Here is a 20,304-nt window from a genome sequence, read left to right as displayed (position 1 = left end):
TCTAAGCCATGTTTTATCCAACTAGAATTTAAATCCAACAAGAATGTATTTTTCTTTAGAAATGACAGTAAAAACTCTCTGAACTCTTCTGATGAACTAGGATTCTGAATTTTTCTTAGAACTTGACAGGTGATTTTGTAGTATGCCTGTTCAGTTCTCCTTCTTCTTCTTCTTCTTCTTCTTCTTCTTCTTCTTCTTCTTCTTCTTCTTCTTCTTCTTCTTCTTCTCCTCCTCTTCCTCCTCCTCCTCCTCCTCCTCCTCCTCCTCCTCCTCCTCCTCCTCCTCCTCCTTCTGCTCCTCCCCCTCCCTCTTCTTTTCAGAGCTGAGGACCAAACCCAGGGCCTTGTGCTTGCTAGGCAAGCGCTCTACCACTGAGCTAAATCCCCAAACCCTCAGTTCTTCTTTCATGAATTGATGTCCTAGTTTGTTTCTCTATTGCTGTGATAAATAGTATGACCAAAAAAACAGCATGGGAAGGAAAAGTTTATTTCATTTTGCAGCTTGCACACCATCATGAAGGGAAGTTAGGGCAGGAGTTCAAGGATTCGAAGCATAGGAAGACTGCTTATTAGCTCACTTTCCACGACCTGTTCAGCTTGCTTTTTAAATAAATTGGGACCTCCTGCTCAGGGGTGGCAACATCTCCAGCTGGCCAGAGTTCCCACATCAATTATTAATAAAAAAAATGTTCGCAAAGCCTTACCTACAGGCCAATGTGATGGAGGAATTTTCTCCCCCAGCAGATTGCACAGTACCTTCAGGTACCACGTAAAAGCTAGACATCATGGAGGAAGCTGCCTGGTTTGTGGAAGGCCAGCTTGGAGACTGGCTCCTACATTTTACCCCAGGGTACTCTTCAGAAGTGAGGGATAAGAGATTTAGGTAGGAAGATAGAGGGGCAGAGAAACAGAAACACAGGATAGCCTCAAGAAGACCTGGATCCTTATCCACTGGCCCCTTCTGTCTCTTCTAAAGTGCTATTTATAGGAATGCCAAGGGGTGGAGCAAAAGATCTCCCACCTAGCTCAGCCAAGTGTAGACCCTTCCAATCACCTAAAAACTATGCACATGGTCAAGCAATCCTCTAATGTAGCTCTGCTGGGTAAAGCAAGCTCAGCTTTCACTAGGAAACCTTTGTGGGCCTTCACACTGGTTAATATCAAGTTGTGTGATCAAGTTAGTATCATGTCCCATGACCAAAGTATGTGGTATCTTCTGTAATAAAGTTTTACCATCAATATCTGGTGGGCAGCCAAGAGCAGTAACAATAACCTGTGTTGTTATGGTGTCTTCTGGATAACCCTGACCAACAACTCCAAGGAAAGGTATCCTATATAGAGTAATAAATTCTTTTATATGAAAAATGTATCTTTAGGAAGTTTATAAAATAATATTTCTATATAGCTTTTCACAGACATCCTTAGTTCTAATTATCCCTTCCTTTGCCCCCTCCTCTACCATACTTTCCCATCTCTCTCTCCACTTAAGCATCTAACCCCATTATAGAAATAATTCTTAGAGTAGTATAGGTATTGTACCAAAGTGAAAGCTGGTGGGATGAGGTCAGCAGTGTGTTCAATCTATGCATAAGTCTGCTTGAGAGACAATAAAACAAGTTCAGAGAACATAGAGGCAAGCTTGGCCAGGTAGGAAAGAAATGACATAGAATTGAAAGGCTTGTGGGACACTTGTGAAGGTGTTTTTCAGGAATTCTATGAAGTTTATAGGTTAGGAGAATAATACACACCTATACAATTAACTCTGACAGATATCACAAGATATAGGTTAAAGGCAGAAATGCAAATCATAAATTTAGCTATGGATACCTTCAGATTTGAAGCCCATGGCAAGATGTTGTTACCCAAATGAAATATGAAAAAATATTAGTAGCAGTTATTATATTGTGGCTACTATCAGACTATTTTAGTTAAAGATTATTAATATTATCTAGAAATGACTTAAAATATTCCACTTTTCTCCTTTCAGAGATTTTTATATATTTCCTGTTAGATGAAATTGAAGTGAAAGGAATTTCATTCATCTAATTAACATTTAATTCTTCATAATGGGATAATTTTTATGTGTGGTCTTATAATGATATGTCTATTATCACTTGATCTTTGTATTTACCATTTTTTACAAAGGTAAAATGCAGTCATAGCAACAGAAGCTTTAGAAGTGGGATGCAATTTTTTTTTAATTCAAAACTGCTGCTTTTGAGTTGAGAGTAGAGTTCAATAATAGATCACTTGTGTAGCATATTCCCAACCAGGATTCATTCCCATACACCACACACCGACATGCCCACACAAATCATGTGTGCTCTTGTTGTAGCCACTGTACACTAGGCCCTGAGTTCAGTCCTAGCACCTGAAACAAGTTGCTATTTTTTAGAACAAAATTCTATTAAATTTCAGCAACAGATTATCTAAGTGGGATAGACTAAGTTACTAAAAGTAGTATTTTGGGGAAAATGAACTTGATTCTTTTAATTTATCTGACCCTAAAACTTCCATTTGTATTTTAAATTGCCCTCAATTGTTTGGCAATATATTCTTATAGGCATATTGTATACACTTATATTGTCATTTTCTGAGGAATTTAAATTTTGAAATGTCACATTGATATAGGCAAATGTTAATCTGGTTTTATTTTAGCAGATAGGAACCTATGTTTCAAATGAATTTTTTTAAGTGCATAAATGACAGTTTGAAATAAAAAATTAAAATTTCACATCTAAATTGTCAGCTGAAAAACATCTTTGTCAGTAAAGAGCAAATATCATTCTACTGCAAATACCTAAACATCCATATTTTGCTTGGACAATATACATATAGTGAACTAAATAAAAAGAATCTTTTCAAAAAATACTTCATTTTTACAGTACTGTCTTCTTTGAGAACCATTTCAAAAGTAATTATTAAACTATTTCAACTTTCCTTTAAACACTGTGTAAAATTTTCCACAAAACAGTCATACTAGGAGCGGATGTTATGAAATTGAGTGAGGTGGTCTCACAGAGTGTTTCATGAGCCTATTTTGATGACTCTGATAGTGTGATAATCTATCAGCACTGGACACTATCTTCAGGATGGAGAAGTGTCTTCCAGATGCTGTGAAAAGGACTCTTCACTGGTTTTTTTTTTTTTAAAATATATTTGTTCTATGGAAAATATACTTGGTGACTGTCTTAGTCAGGGTTTATATTGGTACGACAAAACACCACAACCAAAAAAGCAAGTTGGGGAGGAAAGGGTTTATTTGGCTCACACTTCCATACTGCTTTTCATTATTGAAGGAAGTCAGGACAGGAACTCTAACAGGGCAGGCTCCTGTGGGCAGGAACTGATGCAGAAACCATAGAGTGGTGCTGCTTACTGACTTGCTTCACAAGGCTTTCTCAACCTGCTTTCGTATAGAACCCATGACTACAAGCCCAGGGATGGCACCACCCACAATGGGCTGGGCCCTCCCCCATCAATCACTAATTAAGGAAATGTCTTATAGCTGGATCTCATAGATGCATTTCCTCAACTGAGGCTCCTTCCTCTTCAATGACTCTTGTAGATGTAACCAACCGTCTTATTAAATAAGAAACACAGAAAAAATGCAAAAGAGAAAGCCGAGAAGTCAGAGCTCAGAGCTAAAATCTCACCCTTCCTCCTGCTGTCCCAGCTTCGCGAAAAGAGACCTACTTCCTGTCTGTTCGTTTTTTTATAGTATGTTGTTCTGCCTTCTCATTGGTTGTAAACCCAAACACATGACTGCCTCGTCACTGTCTGAATGTACAGCCCCCTAGGTCTTAAAGGCATATGTCTCCAATGCTGACTGTATCCCTGAACACACAGAGATCTTATGGGATTAAAGGCGTGTGCCACCACCGCCACACTCTTGCTATGGCTCTAATAGCTCTGACCCTGAACACACAGATATCTATGGGATTAAAGGCGTGTGCCACCACCGCCACACTCTTGCTATGGCTCTAATAGCTCTGACCCCCAGACAACTTTATTTATTAACATACAATCAAAATAATAATTCAGTACAATTAGATTACCACCACATTTCCCCTTTTCTATTTTAATAAAAAGAAAAAAAAAGCAAAAGGTTATAACTAACAAAAGAAAAACTATATACAAAAGTACAGTAACTATATACAATAAATACAAGTAATAAATACCTAAACAGGTATTTGACAAATCAGAGAAAATAATTCCATTATCTATCCTATTTTGGTAAATCCAAGATGTATCTAATGCACTTTCTATCCTAATTAATTTTCAACTATAACTAACTAATCTTCAACCATAACTAACTAATCTTCAACTCCCTCAGAGACCCAAGAAGGGAATAATATTAGCTAACAAAAATAAAAACAGGAAGTGCATGCAAGCAACTTCCAAAAAATTTTGTGAGTTGACAGAAACAGCCAGCTGCCTGGGCAGTCACCTGAGGTTTCTCCGCAGTGTTGGGGCATCATCTTCAGCCTATAGGCTTAGTGTATCTGACAGACTCATTTGTGAAGTAGGATGTACACAAGGTCAACAGTTCAACCTCACATTGGGTGAGAGCAGTCCACGTACCAGAAACACCTGAATTCCACTAGTGTCCTGTCATGATTCAGGATTTTAAATTCTGGAAATTGTTGACAGTTTTTTAATTCAGCTGTCCATTCTTCTTGGCTGTGTATATATGGCTTCATCTCAGCATCCCCTTCTTCTCCACATCCCTCTATTAAATGCCAGTCTACTTTTGAGAGGCATGAGCTTTCAGCTGCTGTTCCATTGTACAACAGAATCCATCGGCCCTCTGGCTGTTAAGCTGCCTTCGAAGAAAAGGGCACTGTACCTTTTCCGGATGTGAAGGCCACTTCAGGGATGGGGCCATATTGTCCTGGCCTCAGAAGATGCCTTTTGATAAAGCCATAACCACACTTGTTTTGGCAAGAATCAGTAGTCCCTTGTTTCGTGATCTGTCTGTCCATTTTGTCCTGTTGATTCGAGGATACTTTGTTGTCCAGTGGCTAACTTTTGCCAGAATGAAAGTTGACTCCATATGCAGTTTCTTCAATGCCCATATTTTCTCTAAAGTAGATTGGTATTGCCAGGAGCCGACATGTCTCAAAAAAGAAAAATTTTCTAAGTTATTAAAACATTTTAAATGCCATATTCTGTAGATCTCTGAAGGGTTTGAAGATGACCTGTCTAAAACATCTCTGCTCAATTTTTAAAACATATCTAATATGACTACAAGTTCTATGATAATGTCTAACTACTAGCTTTCATTTCTTTATATCCTAATAGTTGATAATAATAACATTCAAGGATTAGAAATTTGCATTACATTGTTAAATGGATGGAATAAATACAATTAGAAATATACATATAGCATTTTCTAACAATATCAGTTTCAAATTTGTGTACAATATAAAACAATTCAATCCAATGTAAAGTATTTAAAACTAGTAATTGTCTTTTTCTTTTCTTTCTTTCTCTCTCTCTTTTTTTTAAACAAGAACCTTAAATCTAATCTCCTTTGCTTAGCCTTTTTCCTAACCCTTGACAATAACTTGTAACCAACCCCCCTAAATACTGAAAATTATCCCAGACCCAAAACCCATTAAAAGACCAAAAAACCACCCGCCCCACACCACCTATTTGGGAATGTGGGCATCGTATTCTTAAAATTGCTTCCTGCTGGGTATGGGCGAAGTTTTCTTTATCCTGAAAGAAAAATTTTAGGTTAATTGTCAAATTCTAGGAGAGGTAACTATATCCTTCATTATCCAGTCTATGTATAATGCCAAAGTTCAGGGTTTATCTCAAGTCCTTATTCAAGTAGTCTTTGAGACTGGATCATCTCAGCTAGTCATCTCAAATTTGCTCTGAGCACCTTGTAGTTCAAAGCTGATCTATGGATGATGTTTGTCAGCTTAATGATATTATTATTGTCCACGTGGAATTGTTGTTGTTGTGGGGCCCCATCTTCTTCCTGGAGACTTCAGTTGATGTTAGGCCTGGCCATGATTTCCTGCAGAAAACTGATAAGAGACTCGAACACAAAAACATATATATGCAGCTAGCCTTTTTTCTAGAATTAGTTAGTACTCTATGTGACCATTCATATCTTAACAAAGTTTAAAATGTATATATATATTAATCTTGTAAATTTTGATATAAAACTTATACTTTGAGAAAAGTTTAAAGAATCAGAATAGAATCAAAGAGTTGAGATTAGTAATAGAATCGTCCCTTAATTAATTTTGCTTTTGTCCTGTACCATAGCAGAAGATGGCTCTTATTCTGGCATGATACAGGGAGTTTGCATTTACCTTTTAACAACATGCTTGATTTTAAAGAAGGAGAGAGCCATTCTCCAACTCCAAAGTCAGCTTTAAATTTTAATTGAACTGGGACTGTTAGAAGACCAATAGTGTTAAATCTTTAGAGAAAAGCAGAAACAAACATTTAGGAAGACATAAAATTTTTTTAGATAATATATACCCATACACCGTTTGACTCTGTTTCTTGGGATAGATGATTTGTCCCTTTTCTTCAGTTGTCTCATTTGTCCAGTGTTCTTCAGATTCCTTAACCTTCATTCTCCTAAAAGACAAAAACAAAAACCTTTCCCCAAGACTAATTTTGGGGATGTTCCTTTTTGGCAAGTTATTATCTGATTAAATGAAAAGGCATGTTTTATTGATACAAGTTAGTTTAAATTGGATGTTCATGCTGGTTGATGAACTATCACCTCCTCTAATTAAGAGGTCTCTCTTGTTCAAATCGAACCTTTATCAATTTTGATGGTACCCACAGCTTATCTTCTCCTGTAGAAACAAAAGCAAAACCACGTCCCCAATGTAATACATACCCTGGTTTCCATTCTGAGGTCAGCACATCCTTAAAGTATATAGGCTGATTTAATTCTGTAGTTTTTTCTATTATCCAATGTCTCTCTGCAGCTGTTGTTCCTTTCTCATTGGCATTCAGAAAATTCAAAGTTAGAAGAGCATTATGCAGTCTATTTCTGGGGGTTTTTGTTACCCATTTCTGTTTATTTAGCATATCCTTTAGAGTTCTGTTTGATCTTTCTATAACTGCTTGACCTGTAGGATTATGTGGTATGCCTGTAATATGTTTTATATTGTAATAAGCAAAAAACTGTTTCATTTTAACAGAGACATATGATGGAGCATTGTCAGTTTTGATTTGTGCAGGTATACCCATGATGGCCATAACTTCTAGCAAATGAGTGATTACAGAATCAGCTTTTTCAGAACTCAAAGCAGTTGCCCATTGAAATCCTGAATAAGTATCGATAGTGTGGTGTACATATTTCAATTTTCCAAATTCTGCAAAGTGAAACACGTCCATCTGCCAGATCTCATTTCTCTGAGTACCCTTTGGGTTACATCCTGCTGGTAATGGCGTCTGATTGTAGAAGGAACAAGTAGGACATTTCTTTACTATTTCTTTGGCTTGTTGCCAGGTTATGGAAAAATCCTTTTTTAAACCTTTACTATTGACGTGATGTTTTTTATGAAATTCTGAGGCCTCCAGCACATTTCCTATCAATAATTTATCAATCTCATCATTGCCTTGTGCTAGAGGGCCTGGCAGACAAGTATGGGATCAAATGTGAGTTATATATAAAGGATGATTCCTTTTCCTGATTGTATCTTGTAATTGAATAAATAGTGAAGTTAATTCTGAAGCATCAGGGATAAATTCTGCAGTCTCAATATGTAACACCACTCTTTCAGCATACTGAGAGTCAGTTACTATGTTGAGAGGTTCTGAAAAATCCATTAATACCAACAGAATAGCATACAATTCTGATTTTTGAACTGAATTATACGGACTTTGAACCACTTTACTTAAATTTTCTGATTTGTAACCTGCCTTTCCTTCTTTGTTGGCATCTGTATAAAATGTACGAACTCCAGATATGGGTTTTTGCCATACAATTCGAGGCAAGATCCAATCAGCTCTCTTTATAAGATCAATTCTATTGCTTTTGGGATATTTGCTGTTAATTTCTCCCAAAAAATTACTGCAAGCTCTTTGCCAAGGTTCACTTTCTGTCCATAATTTTTCAATGTCCTCCTTAGTTAATGGTACGACAATTTCTGCTGGGTCTATGCCTGCTAATTGACGAAGTCTCAATTTTCCTTTGTAAATCAAGTCAGAGATTTTTTCCACATAAGTTTTTAATTTTTTATTTGGTTTATTTGGTAAAAATATCCATTCCAATATAATATCTTCCCTCTGCATTAATATTCCAGTAGGAGAACGCCTAGAAGGTAAGATAACCAAAATGCAATCCAGCTTTGGATCAATACGATTCACGTGTCCTTCATGCACTTTCTTTTCTACCAAGGCTAATTCTTTCTCAGCTTCAGGTGATAATTCTCTTGGACTATTTAAGTCCTTGTCACCTTCTAAGGTTTTGAACAAATTAGTCAGTTCATCATTTTTTACCCCAACAATAGTTCGTAGATGAGAAATATCTCCAAATAATCTTTGAAAGTCATTAAGAGTCTGTAGTCTATCTCTCCTAATTTGCACCTTTTGGGGTCTAATTTTTTGTAGCTCTATTTTATATCCTAAATAATTAATAGAATCTCCTCTTTGTATCTTTTCAGGAGCAATTTGTAATCCCCAGCAAGGCAAAATTTTCTTTACTTCTTCAAACATTATTTCTAAAGTATCTGCATTTGAGTCAGCTAGTAAAATATCGTCCATATAATGATAAATTATAGATTTAGGAAATTTTTTACGTATCACTTCCAATGGCTGTTGTACAAAATATTGGCACAGAGTTGGGCTATTCAACATTCCCTGTGGGAGGACCCTCCATTGAAATCTTTTAACCGGTTGAGAATTATTATAAGTAGGCACTGTAAAAGCAAATCTTTCTTTGTCTTTTTTTGTAAGGGTATTGAAAAGAAACAGTCTTTTAAATCAATAACTATGAGAGGCCATCCTTTTGGTAACAGAGTAGGCAAAGGCATCCCAGATTGTAGAGAGCCCATTGGCTGAATTACTTTGTTAATTGCTCTAAGGTCTGTTACCATTCTCCATTTACCAGATTTCTTTTTAATAACAAATACAGGAGAATTCCAAGGGCTGGTTGATTCTTCAATATGCTGAGCATTTAACTGTTCTTCTACCAGCTCTTCTAAAGCCTGGAGTTTCTCTGTTGTTAAAGGCCATTGCTGAACCCATACAGGCTTGTCTGTTAACCATTTTAAAGGTAGAGCTGTTGGTGTCTTTGGAAGATCATCAGTTATTGTGCCCTGTTCTTGTATAATATGGATGGCTGGTGACCACTCATTAGAACAATATCTTCTAATATTTCTCTCAGTAACATGTGCTAGTTTATGATTTGTTTCTGAGATTGGAGGGATGTTAATCTGAGTATTCCATTGTTGCAACAAGTCTCGACCCCACAGGTTCATAGTTATGTTAGCCACATATGGTTTTAATTTTCCTCTCTGTCCTTCTGGACCTATACATTCGAGCCATCTTGCACTCTGTTTCACCTGAGATAATGTCCCAATTCCTAACAGTTGAACGTTTACCTCCTGAAGAGGCCAAGTTGGATGCCAAAATTCTGGTGCAATTATGGTAACGTCCGCACCTGTGTCTACCAGACCAGACAACAAAACACCATTTATTTTTATCGTTAATTTTGGTCTTTGTTCATTAATAGAAGTTTGCCAAAAAATTTTCTTTATGTTTTCTCCTGAATTTTCTATTCTCTCTGTTTCATCATCCTGACCAGCATGATTTATTCCAATAGGCATTTGGTTATTTAATCGCTCTCCAGAGCAGGCATTTCCTCTATGGCTGCAGGAAAGGTTTGAACTGGATTTGCACTGGGGGCCTGCCTGAGGCCCCTCTGGGAGTTTCCCGAAGACTGAGGCAAAGGATTACCCTGTCTGTCCTTTGTTGATCTACATTCGTTGGTCCAGTGTTTTCCCTTACCACACCTTCTGCATACTCCAGAAGGAAGGGGCATTCTGTTGCCATTGTTCCTTGAAGAAACATTGTTTCTGGGAATGACCTGTCTACAGTCCCTTTTCAAATGTCCTTGCTTTCCACATCCAAAACATCTAACACTCCTCAAACCTTTTGAAATTACTTCTCCTACCCATGTATCATCATGCTCATCAGCTTCAACATTAATTGTTTCTCTAATCCAATCTTCCATAGGTGCAGATCTTGCCCTTAATGGCCTGATTATTCTTTTGCATGCTGCATTCGCATTCTCAAAGGCCAAAGATTCAATTATTGCCTTACTAGCTTCTGAATCCGAGACCATTCTCTTTACTGCTGAAGCCAGTCTTTGTAGAAAATCAGTAAAAGACTCTTTTGGGCCTTGCATCACCTTTGTAAATGACTCAGATTTTTTTCCTGGTTCCTCAACTCTGTCCCATGCATTCAAGGCTGCCGTTCGACATAAAATTAGGGTTTGGACATCATATAAACATTGTGTTTGTGCTGAAGCATATTGGCCTTCGCCCATAAGCTGATCCTGGCAAACTTGTATTCCTTTATCCCTCCATTGTTTTTCTATGTTTTTAGCCTCCTCCTTAAACCAAGTCAGAAAATGAAGTCTCTGGCTGGGTTCCAGAACACCCGCCAGTCCTGTGGTACTATCCTATTATATGTTGACCAAGTGTTTAACATTTGCTTTACATATGGGGAATGCATGCCATAAGATACTATTGCCTCCTTAAACCTTTTTAAATCCAACATTTCAATTGGAGCCCAAGTATTTTGTGTAGCCATTTGATCAGGCATCTGCTGTACGGTTACAGGATAAATTAAGGGTGACTGTGTGAAAACAGGCTTTCTTTCTGCAACCTTATGATCCCGACTTGAAACAACTTCACTGTTAATTTCTTCTGTCTGAATTTTTACAGGTTTAACAAGTTCTTCTAAAGCTGTTATCCTGGCACTTAAATTGACTATCTTTTTAAATATTAAAATGTGGATTATTATAGTGATAAGGTGCATAATTCCACCAATACTAATATTATATAGTTGTTCCATTGCCAGACTGCCTAAAATTTCGAACAAAAACCAATTTTCTTCCAATGTACACATAAAACCCATTTGTTTTTTAATGTGGAAAAAAAATTCTCTTTTAGATAGTTTCCTTTAAAATATCTGATATGTTATGACTTACCAAATCTGCATAGAACAGTAGAAATCCGAGGGGATTTTCAAAGCAGCCACCTAGTGTCCCAGGTGTAAATCCAAAGAGAAAGAGAGAGAGAGAGAGAGAGAGAGAGAGAGAGAGAACAAGAAAGCGTAGCTGGCTAAAGTTTAAATGCAGCCACGTGTTCCCTCTTGTGCCGAGTCAAGGCTTGGGTCTGACTTCCTTAAGCTCTGACCACGTGCGTTGGCTTTACAGGCAGGGCCCTGTTCGGCAGGGCAGGTCTGAGTTGTTTGTAGCACCGGCTTTAAGCAAGCAGGATTTAAGCAAGCAGCTCACCAATAGTCCCGCCTGAGGTCAAGCAGAACTAGACCCAGGCTAAGAAGCCGCTGCTCGGACTAAGAAGCCGATTGCCGCCGGCCGCCGCGTGCCGCCGCCGCCGCCGCCACCGCGGGCCGCCTGCCGCCCTTGCGGGAAAGCGGACCTGCCGCCAAGCCAAGCAGTTTTTAATGGATTCTTGTCACGTTGGGCGCCAGATGTAGATGTAACCAACCGTCTTATTAAATAAGAAACACAGAAACAATGCAAAAGAGAAAGCCGAGAAGTCAGAGCTCAGAGCTAAAATCTCACCCTTCCTCCTGCTGTCCCAGCTTCGCGAAAAGAGACCTACTTCCTGTCTGTTCGTTTTTTTATAGTATGTTGTTCTGCCTTCTCATTGGTTGTAAACCCAAACACATGACTGCCTCGTCACTGTCTGAATGTACAGCCCCCTAGGTCTTAAAGGCATATGTCTCCAATGCTGACTGTATCCCTGAACACACAGAGATCTTATGGGATTAAAGGCGTGTGCCACCACCGCCACACTCTTGCTATGGCTCTAATAGCTCTGACCCTGAACACACAGATATCTATGGGATTAAAGGCGTGTGCCACCACCGCCACACTCTTGCTATGGCTCTAATAGCTCTGACCCCCAGACAACTTTATTTATTAACATACAATCAAAATAATAATTCAGTACAATTAGATTACCACCACAGACTCTAGCTTAGGTTAAGTTGACACAAAACTAGCCAGTAAAAAATGATGAATGGCAAAATGCAAATGTCATTGTCTTAGTTCATTCATTAAATTAGCAACTATTGACAAAATAGTTAGTTTGAACCAGGCAGTATTATACCTAAGTCATGGATTCACTGAGTTCACATAGCATTACTTGATTTGGTGTGTTAGCTATTCTTGGTTGTAAACTTGACTATATCTGAAATTAACTAAAACCCAAGCAGCTGAGTGTACCCGTGAGGGGCTTTTCTTAATTAAATGATTTGAAATGGGATGACACACCTTTAATTCAGATCTTTTGAGTTTGGATTTTGAAAATCCACCTTAAATCTGGACCATACCTTTTGGTGGCAACCTATATAAAGGACATTGATGAAAGAAACTTTTGCTTTTTGCTTCCTTCCTTTCATTTTCTCTGACAAGTTCAATCCTTCACTGGTAGTAGAGCCTTCTTTTTCAGCTTCTTTAGGATTCTGGCATTTACTGAAGACCATCTAATTCATACAGCCTGAGGGACTGAATAACTATTGGATTCTTGGACTTTTTGTTGGTAGACAGCCATTGTTGGACTAGCAGGAACACAGCTTGTAAGTCACTCTAGTAAGTCCCCTTTATCCCTTTACATAGATATATTCATTTCATCAGTGGCAGATAAGGATGCTGTTTTGAGCCACTGACAGGACACTATAAGTGAATCACAGAGGAGACCATTACAATTTTGGAGAAAGGATCTATTATCACCTGCAGACAACTATTCTCCCTTTGAAAGGAAGCTCTTGGTCTGCTATTGGACCTTAGTAGAAACTGAACATTTGAAAATGGGCCATCACATTACTGTGTAATCTGAGCTCGGTATTATCTGACCCACCAAGCCATACTTTGGAGATGTCTGGCTTGTTTCAGGAGCAGTTATTGGATTCAACATTGTGTCTAGACTGAGTGGTCCTTAGCTCACTTCTGGTTTGAAGAAGAATGCTTGGCTCTTTCTGTCCAACCTGTTTAGAGTGAACCACAGCTCAGAGTCTTGAAACCTCAGTCTTTTGCATTAACAAACCCCATAATCATTGCATATGGCCAAGACCAAAATTGACATTTCCCCTTAGTTTGCAGGCCTATTAAAAAATGAATCCTCTTTGAGAAAATATAGAACTTTCATGTCAATAAATTTTTTTCTGATGCCTAAAGAAGTAGTCAATATTTATTACATAGACACAAGAATGGGGCTTTCTCTTTTGTGTGCTCATTATAAAAGCTAATATGCTAACAGGCCCTGTGTCATTAAATGCATTCAGACTTCAGAGCAAATCATATAAGGACATTAGTATTAGATGGGGCAATTGCCTTCAGTTTACTAGGGAATTCTTTAGGATGCTAAAGATTTCCTTTTGTGCAATTATTTATTATTTTAACTTTTGTACTTCAGGAATTTTAAGTTCCTAAATAGTTTAGAACTTCAACGTTCTCTAGCACTTAAACATTATCTAGGAGATTATTTTTATAAAAATGTATTATAGTCTTTTCTGGATTATATGAATTCAGGATGATTCTTACCAATCATTATTTGAGTGTGTTTGTGCATGTGTATGAGAGAGAGTTTTAAACTGAAAATAGCAAAAGAAAAGTTTCTATGTTATTCAGATATGATAGATTAAAAATTTAAGAAGTGAAATTATGTAATCCTCTCTTATTTCAGTGTGATGAAATCTGGTGTCACCTTACTCTGTAGAATATGGGATGTAAATCATTCCTCTGTTCAGAGTTTGTTTGTATGTTGTCCACCCAGTTGGGTTAGTTAGTGGCCATCTCAATTATCAGGTTGCCTATAGTACTATCCTACTACTTACATTCAAGTTGCTATTCTTTTACATAACAATGGTTCTAAAATTCAAGTACAGTAGTATTGGCAATCTTCAAGTGAAAATTGAATACACAAAAAAGATTTCTGGAAGATTGAACTCATATAATCTTTATTTAAGCATATTGTTGTAATTATTTTATTAGTTATTATTTTACTACTTTATTGTAGTTAGCATGTATGTATAGGACAAAACAGGAACTATAGAATTTTGTATAATTTGTGATTTCATACATGCATTGGGGGAACATGTAACATATCCACTATAGATAGTGGTAGCTACTGTATTGAAATATCCCATTATTTAAATTTTCTATTTTACTTATTTATTCATTTACTAAATCCCTTCTGGTTATCTGGAGGAGAAAGAAGTATTTTGGCAAAGTGGTATTTTTAGAGATAGCCATTGCCTTGCTCTGAGTCAGGACCCCTGGAGAGCAGGAGGATTGTTATCTCCTTTACTTCTAGGAAGACTATCTTCTCATTGGTGCACGGAGAGTTTAAGGTGCCACACTCACAGCTGCAACTTGGAGTACTTTTGCATTCTTCCAGGAGACCTGGGGCAGGAGATTTGAATGAAAAACTGATTTGAGAGTTGAGCTGGAGCATGATCTTATGTTTATCTAGGCAAGATATGTATACGTCCCAGGGATCTCACATGGACGATGCATCTGAGAAAGGAGACCTGTGTCCTTGTTTTATGTAACACGTTCTGGAAAAGTAGAAGGACAGCAACACAGGAAGCTGGGTGACATCAGAGGTTGTGCAAGCTGTGCAAATGTTACACAGAAAAGATCTGGAACACCTCCAACAATCCTCTAAAAGCATTATTTGACACAAAGATGTCAATGCCATCCAGGGGACAAAGCCAGGGTAAGGTGGTGCTAGTTTTCTCTTTACTTGCCAATGCAAGAGGGTTGGGATACTGTAAATGCAGCTGCCCAGCTGGAGAAAGCAACTGCAAAATAAAGAGAAAAGAGAATCCTATTTCCTTATGTCATGGTTCTGAAAAAGAAGGTGACTACAGGTACAATAAATGAGTAATGCCTTGGAATTGGCATCCGTCTGAACTTTGACTAAGAACTTTGCAAGTATAGAGGTGTCCATTGTGTGAGAGTGAGATAAAAACTCCAGGAATTCCAAGTCAAGATCTCCCATGGGGAGTCAGCAGAGCCTGGCACACTCAGCTGAGGCAGGTCCAAGCTCCCCTCCTCTGCACCAACGCTGTGCAAGGTGTCACACCCTAGGCACTGGTGTCCAAAAAGCCCATGAATGCACCAGGGATGGATCCTGATCCCCCTGCCAGGGACCCCCCAAACAGTTCACTAAGCAACTATCTTCTCTATCCAGAGGGCCTAATCCAGTCCTCTGGGGGCTCCACAGCTATTAGTCCACAGTTCATGGGTTTCCACTAGGAGATGGGAGGTGGGTTGGGGGTAAGGCTGGGGGTTGGGAAGAGGTGGGGATCTGTGGTTGGCATGTAAAGTGAATAGAAAATTTCTTAATAATAATAATAAAAAGAAATATAAAGGAAAAAGAAAACCCCAGGAAATGATTATGGTTTCATGCAGGGATAGGCAATATCACCCCCAACAACTGGATGTGCTGAAGGGAAGAAAAAGAATAAGGGAAGCAAGTAAAGCAAAATCTTGACTTTCAAAAATTTTTATTTGACATTTAAAATATTGTACATAGATGGTGGCTATATGGGAAGTTCATTATACTTTCTCTATCTTTACATATATTTGAGTGCTTTGTATTATTTCTTTTCTGTAAAAGAAATTTTTAAGGCAATATTTTTAGAAAAGAAAGTAACAGTAGTAATAAAAGAGATAGATGATATTTTAATTATCATCTGATATGACTGCTTAAAATGTGGACTTACAGTTCTTGCAAGTTCCTTCCAGTTGTGAGCATCGGGCCAATGGCCTCTGGCTCCTGGCCTCTTTCCTTGTGCCATGGCCCCAAAATGGCAATCTGTACTCCTGCCTCAGTCCAAGAAACCCAAATCAGCTCCTGCCCCAAAGCTGGAGACAAATCTGCCTCTCCTGGCCTGCCGAAGGGAGAAAAAGAACAGCAAGAAGCAATTGAACACATTGACGAAGTACAAAATGAAATAGACTTAATGAACAAGCCAGTGAGGAAAATTTGAAAGTAGAACAAAAATATAACAAACTCTGCCAACCATTTTTTCAGAAGAGGTCAGAATTGACCACCAAAATCCCAAATCTGGGGGTAACAACATTTGTCAACCATCCACAAGTGTCTGCACTGCTTGGGGAGGAAGATGAAGAGGCTCTGCATTACTTGTCCAGAGTTGAAGTGATTGAAGACATTAAATCAGGTTACAGATATCAAATCAGGTTACAGAATAGATTTTTATTTTGATGAAAATCCTTACTTTGAAAATAAAGTTCTCTCCAGAGAATTTCATCTGAATGAGAGTGGCAACCCATCTTCAAACTCCACTGAAATCAAATGGAAATCTGGAAAGGATTTCACAAAACGCTCAAGTCAAACGCAGAATAAGGCCAGCAGGAAGAGGCAAAATGAAGAGCTGGAGAGCTTCTTCACCTCGTTCACTGACTGTTCTGATGCAGGTGCAGATGAGTTAGGAGAGGTCATCAGAGACGGTACTTGGCCAAACCCCTTGCAGTACTATTTGGTTCCTGATATGGATGATGACGAAGGAGAAGGCTTGGAAGATATTGATGAGGAAGGGGATGAAGATGAAGGTGAAGAAGATGAAGATGATGATGAAGGGGAGGAAGGAGAGGAGGATGAAGGCGAGGATGACTAACACAGAAGACTGGATTCCAACCCTCTTTTTTACTTTCTTTTTATTTTTTAATTTTCTCCAGTCCCTGGGAGCACGTTGTAGTCATCCCCCCAACCCCTCTTGTGCTCAGTAGCCCTGTTTTTGAGGTCTCTTCTCAACATCATGGTTCTCAGCCTGTTTTGGGGGAAATACCTTGAACAAAATACAACAGGAAAAGAATCTAAAAAAATGTGGACTTAATTTGTATTTTTGTATTAAGCTTAGAATCAAATAATCAACTTCCTAACTCTTGGCTATGACACTTAAAAAAGTGAAAGTTGCATTTTTTATTAGAATCTGTCTTATAAAAGATCTTTTTTTATTTTTTTTTCCAGTGTTGTGACTCAACCCAGGGACTTGCATGCACAATGCAAGCATTCCTCCACACACAAAAAGCACTCCTCAGCCAAAATGATAGGACTTTCTACTATAAAAATTTTTGGATACTTTTTATCTTTAGAGTGTATGATTGTTTTTAGTTTGCCTAATTAGGGCATAGCATTTATAAGGATCTATTTTATGTAAAGTTCTGTAGTTGTTTTGTTCTAAATAAAAATTAAAATATAATTTGGATGTTGAGAAGCAGAATGTGTTATGAAAACAATTTCGTAAGATCAGAAAAGGGAAGACTGAAGGAAGGACAAAGTTACACTCTGTGGAACAGGCATTTGAATTGGACCTTGAAAGATGGGTACATTTTTTTCAAGACTTGACTAAATAGAGGTTCACGAGACTATAGACTAAAACAGCAGGGCAAACAATATGAAAAAAGCCACTTGTACAACATTTTTGCCATAGAAATGAACAAGGAAAGTCAACCTGAATGTAGAATAGTGATTATTAGGTTGGGAAATGGGAGGTTGTAGATAATGAAAGCTTGTATTTGATATTACATATTTTAATCATGTATTGAAATGCATTACTGAACCTCATTCATATGTATAATTAATGAAGTTAATACAAACAAAGCTTACAAAAAAGAAACAGGCAGAGCTGTGTTTGGGAAATGATATAGTTGGACTAATTGACTAAGTTCAGAGATGTAGTGAGAATATTGCTGGGAACCAATTGTGCATGAGTTTTTATGTCTTTGAAGTCCTGACTTTCAATCTAAAAGTACTGTATAACATTGAAGTTAGTTTAAAGATGGTACTGGGATACTTAATATAAGGCATTCTGGAACTCTAGTGGACTTTGGTGGTGAAATATTCCTCAGAGAAAAGAAGTTTTTTGTGAAGAACATTCAGGGCTTATAGTACTATCTTGGTAAGGTGCTGAATGTAGGCTTCAATCTTACATGAGAGAGATAGGAGGCCAAGGGTAATGATAGCATGAAACACATGTTATGTGGTTAAGAACAAATTCATTCTACTGTCTGTCATGGCGGCTTCCTGAGTTCCACGGCGAGGGATTCGCGTGGGACTCCAGCCCAGGGTCATGGCGGGTGCATCCCAGGAGTAACATGGGCCAGCCATGGATGAGATTACTTTCAAAAGTGACACTGTGCTGTCAGATGTCCACCTGTATACCCCCAACCAGAGACACCTCATGGTGCGGCTGAATGGCATGGGACAGCCAGGCTGGCGATGACATCACCATCCAGGAAGGGTTGGGTGTTCCCCTGGATGAGGATGGGGACCTGGATGTGGTGTGAAGACCACGGCCTGCTTCTGACCCCAACCCAGCAGAGCCTGCAAGAGACAAGGTGCATCCCATGATTGTAGCACAGGAGGAAGATGACCTCATGGGAGATTGGGCACAGGAGAGCTGCCCCCACGACATCATCAAAATAGAGCATACCATGGCCACGCCCCTGGAGGATGTTGGCAAGCAGGTGTGGCGGGGTACCCTGTTCCTGGCAGACTATATCCTGTTCCGAAGGGACCTCTTCCAGGGACGCACCGTGCTGGAGCTTGGGGCAGGCACAGGGCTTGCCAGCATTGTGGCAGCCACCATGGCACACACTGTGTACTGTACAGATGTCGGCACAGACCTCCTGGCCATGTGCCAACGAAACGTTGCCCTCAACAGCCACCTGGCTGCCACTAGAGATGGTGTGATTAAGGTCAAGGAACTGGACTGGCTGACAGACGACCTCTGCACAGATCCCAAAGTCCCCTTCAGCTGGTCCGAGGAAGACATCAGTGACCTGTATGATCACACCACTGTGCTGTTGGCAGCTGAAGTGTTCTACGATGATGACTTACGGACGCCCTGTTTAACACGCTCTCCCGACTGAAAAATGCCTGCACCGCCATCCTGTCAGTGGAAAAAAGGTTCAACTTCACACTCAGACACTTGGACGTCACATGTGAAGTCTATGATCACTTCCGTGCCTCCTTGGACTCCCTGGAGAAGCTGGCTGATGGCAGGTTGCACTTCACGGTGGAGCCTGTGGAGGCCTCCTTCCCGTAGCTGGAGCTCTGGAAGATCGTAGTGGAACCAGCAGCATGAGTCACCTCTGAAAGGTGTGACCCCTTATGGTTGTCAGTATGTTTCAAATAAAAACAAACCCTCTGTGCAAAAACAAAACAAAAACAAAACAAAAAGAACAAATTCATTCTAAAGCAATGCTTTGCTTTTGAATGGAGTTATTCATACTTTATGTTTAAAAGATATATAAAAATACTGCATATCATTATAGAAAATTAATTCTAACAAGATGAATAAATTGGTATTTTCTGTTGTACCATGTGGGCTATTTTCTATTTCATACACATTTCTTGGGAATAATTTTGTGATCTATGAGGAGGAAAAGATACATATCAAGTTACTCTACTTTCTTTGGAAGCATAAATAAGATGGTACTTATGATGTTCCTTAAATGGAAATTATTATTAGAGATAATGACTGGCTATACATTAGCAGGTATAACCACAGTATACTTAAGAAGCAACAAATCAAATAGGAAACATAATATTTAGCAATTAATGTACTTGCATAGTGGTAGCTTTAACAAATTATTTTGGCATTATAAGATATTATATTTCTTTTGAAAATACCGTATTATCATAGTTTTTTTTTTTTTTTTAGAAATTCAACCTTTGTGTATATTTCCATTTTTGGAGGCAAAGAAAGTAAGATTTAATTAGCTCTGGGAATACTGGACATGGATACTTTACTTCTGAGATAAAATATTTTATGGGGTGCATATATATGGACAGTAAATGATAACCTAGGAAGAAAACTAATTTTATGATATGTTTTTTCTAAATAAGCACTCATGATCATGTATAGCTTTGTTTTTCTATTATCACAAAACATTTCAGCATGAATTTCATAAAAAGACTACTTTCTTATATTACTGTGGTACATTTCTCAAGGTCATGAAATTACTATTGGAACAATACTATATAATCTTTAGAAAATATTCAGATTTTTTACAGTAGTCTCATTATGC

The 20,304-nt window shown here is 38.4% G+C and overlaps 2 pseudogenes across 1 annotated transcript; both read left to right on the top strand.

Moving 5' to 3' along the window:
- Positions 1-15,896: 15,896 nt before the first annotated feature.
- Positions 15,897-18,371, top strand: LOC102926182 (protein SET-like; annotated as a pseudogene). The gene has a single exon (XR_013045182.1). The product of XR_013045182.1 is annotated as a protein SET-like (transcript).
- Positions 18,366-19,319, top strand: LOC102926482 (methyltransferase-like protein 22 pseudogene; annotated as a pseudogene).
- The last annotated feature ends 985 nt before the right edge of the window (positions 19,320-20,304 follow it).

The sequence above is a fragment of the Peromyscus maniculatus genome, chromosome 16 (genome assembly GCF_049852395.1).
Source record: "Peromyscus maniculatus bairdii isolate BWxNUB_F1_BW_parent chromosome 16, HU_Pman_BW_mat_3.1, whole genome shotgun sequence".
Taxonomy (NCBI): Eukaryota; Metazoa; Chordata; class Mammalia; order Rodentia; family Cricetidae; genus Peromyscus; species Peromyscus maniculatus.
The sequence above is the reverse complement of the archived record's forward strand: the minus strand, read 5'-3'. Positions and strand labels throughout refer to the sequence as shown.